This window comes from Taudactylus pleione, unplaced genomic scaffold (genome assembly GCF_031769625.1).
Source record: "Taudactylus pleione unplaced genomic scaffold, aTauple2 ptg000253l, whole genome shotgun sequence".
Classification (NCBI taxonomy): Eukaryota; Metazoa; Chordata; class Amphibia; order Anura; family Myobatrachidae; genus Taudactylus; species Taudactylus pleione.
This window is the reverse complement of record NW_028284655.1, coordinates 3,758,644-3,764,643: the sequence shown is the minus strand read 5'-3', so window position 1 is coordinate 3,764,643 and position 6,000 is coordinate 3,758,644.

Genomic DNA, 6,000 nt, shown 5'->3' with positions numbered 1-6,000 from the left:
CTCTGTATCCTATCCCTCTGTGGCAGGATCTGCTAACGCAGAGTCCCTGCTGACATCCGTACTTGTCCAGTCTGGCTTTGATGGCATGGCTCTTGAATCTTCTTCCATCTTAAAAGCGGAGGGATTTTCCAGTTTTGTAATTCAGATGATGCTTAGGGCACGGAAGCCCGCTTCTGCCCGCATCTATTACAGAGTTTGGCATTCTTTTGGTCAATGGTGTTCTCATAAGGAATATGATCCTAAGGTATTCATGCTTTCCAGGATACTGGCTTTTCTGCAGGCAGGGTTAGACAGTGGCCACTTTGAGAGTGCAGGTTTCTGCACTGTCAGTCCTGGTTTCAGAAGATGATTTCTTCATTACCAGATGTTAGAATTTTTTTTCCAAGGAGTCCTGCAAGTTCAGCCTCCTTTTGTTCTGCCGGTAGCACTGTGGGATTTGTCTTTGGTTCTTAAGGGGTTACAAGCTTTCCCATTTGAACCTTTAGACTCTGCTGTAAACCACTTCAAATCTACAAAGACACTTTTTTTCTCCTCGCTATCTCTTCTGCTCGCAGAGTCTCTGATTTGGCAGTGCTCTCTTGTCTCTCCCCATTTTTGATTTTTCACCAGGGTCTACCCCCACAGGTCCCCAATGTATTTAGCTCAAAATAGATAAGAATAGGTAATGTCAATTGGTGCTCCTTTTTTTGGGATTCATGATTGGTATGTGGTTAATGTGAAAGGAAAACATACATGCAATAAATAAAAAACATACATCCCTTTTATAGAGGTGGGGATTCCATTTATATTTCAACAATTTGTTATCCTCGTCTTAATTTAATTCAGGTTGATGGGTATGTAAATGAAAAATGGGGATAGAAAAGGTACAATATGCAGTAGGTTCCTTTTTTTTTTTTTTTTTAAAGGTTTATACAGGTTTATAGCATTACTGGTCCGTTATAATAACTGATCTCTAGTATGTTCCATATACAATCAATATATGACTAAATGACTGAACAATGATACAAATGCAATGATCACAATAGTTGTAGAATAGTGCAAATGGTGTATATTATCCGAACAGCAAAGAGAAGAACCAATAGGTTCTATTTACATATGGAATAATTGCCATACATAAGAAAATTAGAATAGTACAACCAATCATTGTAAAGACATAGTAGAAATATAAATAAACTAAGTAGCTCGCCATTCTCCCCTGCCTCCCCTGAATGTACATATAAAAAGTTATTGAAAAGAAAAATCAATGTTGCAATCTTATCGGAGGATCATTAGCTGCAAGCTCTAACAGATATCAGGACGAGTTCTGTAGACCACAGGTTCTCAAACTCTGGCTTCAGGACCCCAAACAGTGCATATTTTCCAGGTCTCCTGACAGAATCACAAATTATCTCCACCTGTGGATCTTTTAAAATGTGTCAGTGAGTAATTAATACACCTGTGCTCCTGCTGGGTGACCTGCAAAACGTGACCTGTGTGGGGTCCTGAGGACCGAGTTTGAGAACCTCTGCTGTAGACTATTATGGATTTGGGAACTCATAGAGGTAGAAAGTGTCTATATAACTTTCCCACATAAGGAAGAATTTCTCAGTTTTAAGGTCTTTATCTAAAATGACTTCAACCCAATTAATTCCAAACAAGTAATGTAATATGGCTTTAAAAAGAGAAAGGGTGGGAGGGGGTTTATCCAGGTTTGTAGAACAGCCTTACATGCCGTTGCATGCAATGCCAATAAAAGGCGTCTGCTACCTTGAGTAATACGAATATTGGGGGAATTATACCAAACAAGGCCCATTCTGGCATAAAAGGGACATAATTGACCAAATTAGCAATAGAGTAGGCATATACTTGAAGCCAAAAACCACAAATAATAGGGCATGCCCAAAGGCAATACAAATCTGCTGATTGAGCTCCACATTTATAACCATTTGAATTTGGCGAGGATCCTATCAAGAAACTCCTATGGGGAGATAAATAGGCTCTATGTAGGATATTTAAAAACATTGCAGTATAAGGTGAGTAAGGCATCAATGTGCAGGCTTTATCATGAGATCGAATTAAATCATCTGCTGTCTAATCAGGGAATTGGGCTAGCCAAGGAGCAAGGCTTGTAAGAGAATTATCAGGTATAAATACGGGACGAAGAAGGGTATAAATTATGGAAATGGCTTTTGTCAGAGATTGGGTTTGTATGAGGGTATCCAATGGGTTATTCTAATCTAAAGCTGCATACACACGTAACGATTTTCTGTCCAACCATCCAACTAGTTGATTGGTTGGAATGAAAATCTGGTAACGTATGGGAGTAACTGATGATCAGCAATTTGCTCCTAAATGCCAGAAAACAGATGAAAATAGATGTTCAGACAAGTTTAAATGTTTGATCGAAACAATTTGTTCAAACAACAGTTTTTGTCCATTTTCCGGCGTTTGGGAGCAAATTGCTGATTCTCATTTGCTTTTATACGTTACCAGATTTTCATTCCAACCAATCAACTGGTTGGACAGAAAAGCTTTACGTGTGTATGCAGTTTAAGTCTGGAAAAAACTCGGTACAGCTGAGCTAATAGTGTTGCGCTTGCAAAATGCAAGAGGGTATGCTGCTAATGTGGGATAACTCTCCCTAGACTCCTGGAACGTGAGGGTCTTTTTGGTGGCTTTATTAACAAGTGTCCCTATATCACCCACCCCCTGAGCTCGCCATATTTTAAATGGATATGATGCTATACCATTTTGAAAGTCCGGGTTGGAAACAAAGGGGAGGTACAAAGACATACGCATTCAGTCCAAATTTGTGCCACGTTTTCCAAGTCTGCCAAAGCAATGGGTTATCCCGCAACACCTGGGTGACCTCCTGATTGTGAGCGTGAAGAAAACCAACACGATCACCACCCTCCAAAATTTCCTTTTCAAGAGACTTATTAACGTGTAGGTCTCTGTTGCACAGCCAGTCCTTAACGTATCTAAAGTGAGCAGTGTAAGAATACAATTGTACACTAGGAAAATTAATTCCCCCATTAGACCTGAGTTGTATCAACGTATTTAAACCAATTTGTGGACGCTTTCCCTTCCAAATGAACTTCCTAAAAATATAATTAACCAATTGTGCTTCCTTATTAGAAAGAAGGAAGGGAAGAATTTCAATAGCATACATTAGCTTAGGAAACGACAGAATTTTAATCAGGTTGACCAATGCCTAAGTAAGATAATAATACATTTTTCCAACCATCCAGCTCCATTGAAACAGATCAGATTACGGAAGAAAAATTTAAATCATAGAGAAGATGGGGATTACTTGAAATCTGAACACCTGAATACGTGAAACTTTGCGTAGCCCACACAATGGGGATATTGGAAGAAAAAGGGATGCGAGAAGAGAGCTGACCCAGACGAAGCGCCACCGACTTAGTAATATTAACCAGAAAAACCTAATATGGAGCCGAAGTCAGCAAAAACAGCAAAGATACGTTCAAGGGACACCGAGGGATCCAACACATATAGCAGAATGTCATCTGCGAAAGCTGTGAGCTTAATTTCCTTGTTGCCTAATTTTATACCTTGGAAAAAAGTACCAGACTGTAAAAGTCTAAGCAGGGGATCAAGGGCAAGGTTGAATAAAAGGGGTGAGAGGGGACACCCTTGCCGAGTACCTCTATAGTAATGGGATTGCTGCAGCAGCCATTGATCAATAAGGAAGTGGAAGGACTGGAGTAAAGATTTCTAATAAAATCAATAAAAGATGGATGAAATTGTCTCAAGCGAAGGACGGCAAACAGATGCGGCCACAGAACCGTATCAAAGGCTTTCGTTGTATCTAGACTAAGAAGTATGTTTTGTGTGCGACTTTCACCATGAGACGCCACCACAATCCCTTTTACCAGTTGTTTGTTTTTGACAAATCCAAGCTGGTGTTCTGTGAGTAGCTGAGGCAACAAAAGCTGAAGCCTATCAGCCATGATTTTAGCAAGTATCTTAATATCCGTATTTAACAATGTTATGGGTCTGTAAGAGTCTATTGATTTGGGATCTCGATGTGGCTTAGGGATCAACACTGTATACGCATCATTAAAATGTGGGAAAGCTGTGCTACTGCTAAGAATATTGTTGAATAATTCAAGTAAAGCAAGAGCTATATGTCCTTTTAGTATTTTATAGTATTCATTTGAGAGACCATGCGGACTCGGGAGTTTGTGTAATTTTAAAGTAGAAATTACGTGTGTTAATTCGTCCAACGTGATTTCCTGTTGCAGTGTTTCACTATCAGAAGAGGACAATGGGGGGAGAGTTGGCTCATCCATTAAACGGTCATGAAGAGTTTGATCAAACGGACGAGCATCATATAAATTAGAATAGTAGGCCTCAAAATGTTGAAGGATATGGGAAATAAAGGTATCAACAAAGGTAGAATAGGGATCTTTAATTGCCTAGGATCAGTTTCTTCTGAGACCCTGTTTTAGACATATTGGCCAATAATCGGCCTGTTTTATTGCCCCAGGGAAAATATTTAAACTTTGAGAAAGTCAAATCACGCTTCGCCTGCGTCAGCAAAAAGTCATCTAATGACTGCCTCGCCTGGGTGTATGCCATTTGTGTCCCATGAAAGGGAGTCTCCAAATAAGCACATATTGCATTAGGCAATAGACTTTGATATTGAGAGGAAGATTTATTTTTCTGTCGAGAGACATAGTCAATAATGTGACCCCTCATAGTAGCTTTGGAGGCCCCCAAAATGTGGCAGGCCTATCCCAGAAATCAATATCATCGGAATAGGTCATCCAACATTGAATGAGGAAGTTACGAAACTCATCTGAAGTGTAGAGATAAGACGGGAAGCGCCATGGATGAAATCCCCCTGTAAGAGCAGGCTTAGTGAGCATAAGGGAGATAGGAGCATGGTCGGAAATGACAATATTGTGCATGTCAGTCTGGTGTGTGTGTGAGACCAATGCATCCCCTGTTAGAAATGCATCAATGCGTGAAAAGGAACTATTTACCGTAGAGTAGAAAGTAAAAGAACGATCAGAGGAATTAAGAAGGTGCCAGATATCAGTGAGCTGAACGGTAGTTTTTAGACATTGCATCTGTCTGTATAAAGGCAAGGTAGGGTGTCTAGAAGAAGGTTGTTTGTCCAAGGAAGGGTTATCTACCGAGTTAAAGTCACCCCACACGATCAGGAAGCCATTTTGCTGCTGAGCCAGAACTTGTGTGATGGCATGTAAAAACTCGGAGGTGGACACATTTGGTGCGTATAAATTGACTAGAGTGTAATCCATACCCCAAATTGTTGCATCTAATATTAAATAGCGCCCCTCCGGATCTAAAACCGTGGAATTCATAGTATATTGAACATCTTTATGAAATAGAATGGAGACTCCCCTTGTCTTTCTCTGAAATTTAGAGGAAACACATTCTCCAAACCTGGGGGCCCGTAGTGTAAAATCGCCTCCAGCTTCCCAGTGAGTCTTTTGAAGGAATATGACCTCAGGGTGGAACTTATGCAAATGGGTAACTACCAGCTTTCTTTTGACAGGGGAGTTGAGACCCCCCACGTTCCACAAAATCAGTTTAAAGTGAGTTGAGGCAGTGGAAATAGGGTCAGTATTGGGGCTTGATGACATTTATCCTATACCCAACTTAGCGAAATTTGAAAACAAGGATATAAACCACAAGTAAATAACCCTTCCGTCCCAGCCAGCAGAAGATGTTGACCAGTTGCAGCAAAAAGTAAAAAAAAAACAAGGGGGCAAGGGGGGAGAAGGCGAGCATCAGCAGTACATGGGCAATGGACACACAACACTTCAAAACATGTTTTCAAAATTTTCCAATACCAAACAAATTTAGGGTGAGTATCACGGTTAGTGAGTAAACACCCAAAAATAAACATAGAGAATCATGTTTAATAGAAAAATAAGGACAATTTAAGTGGCCTAACTATATCGACAACGCGACAATCATTAATTCAAACAATATTATAGTTAAAGACATCTCAGCGGTCAGGTGAAC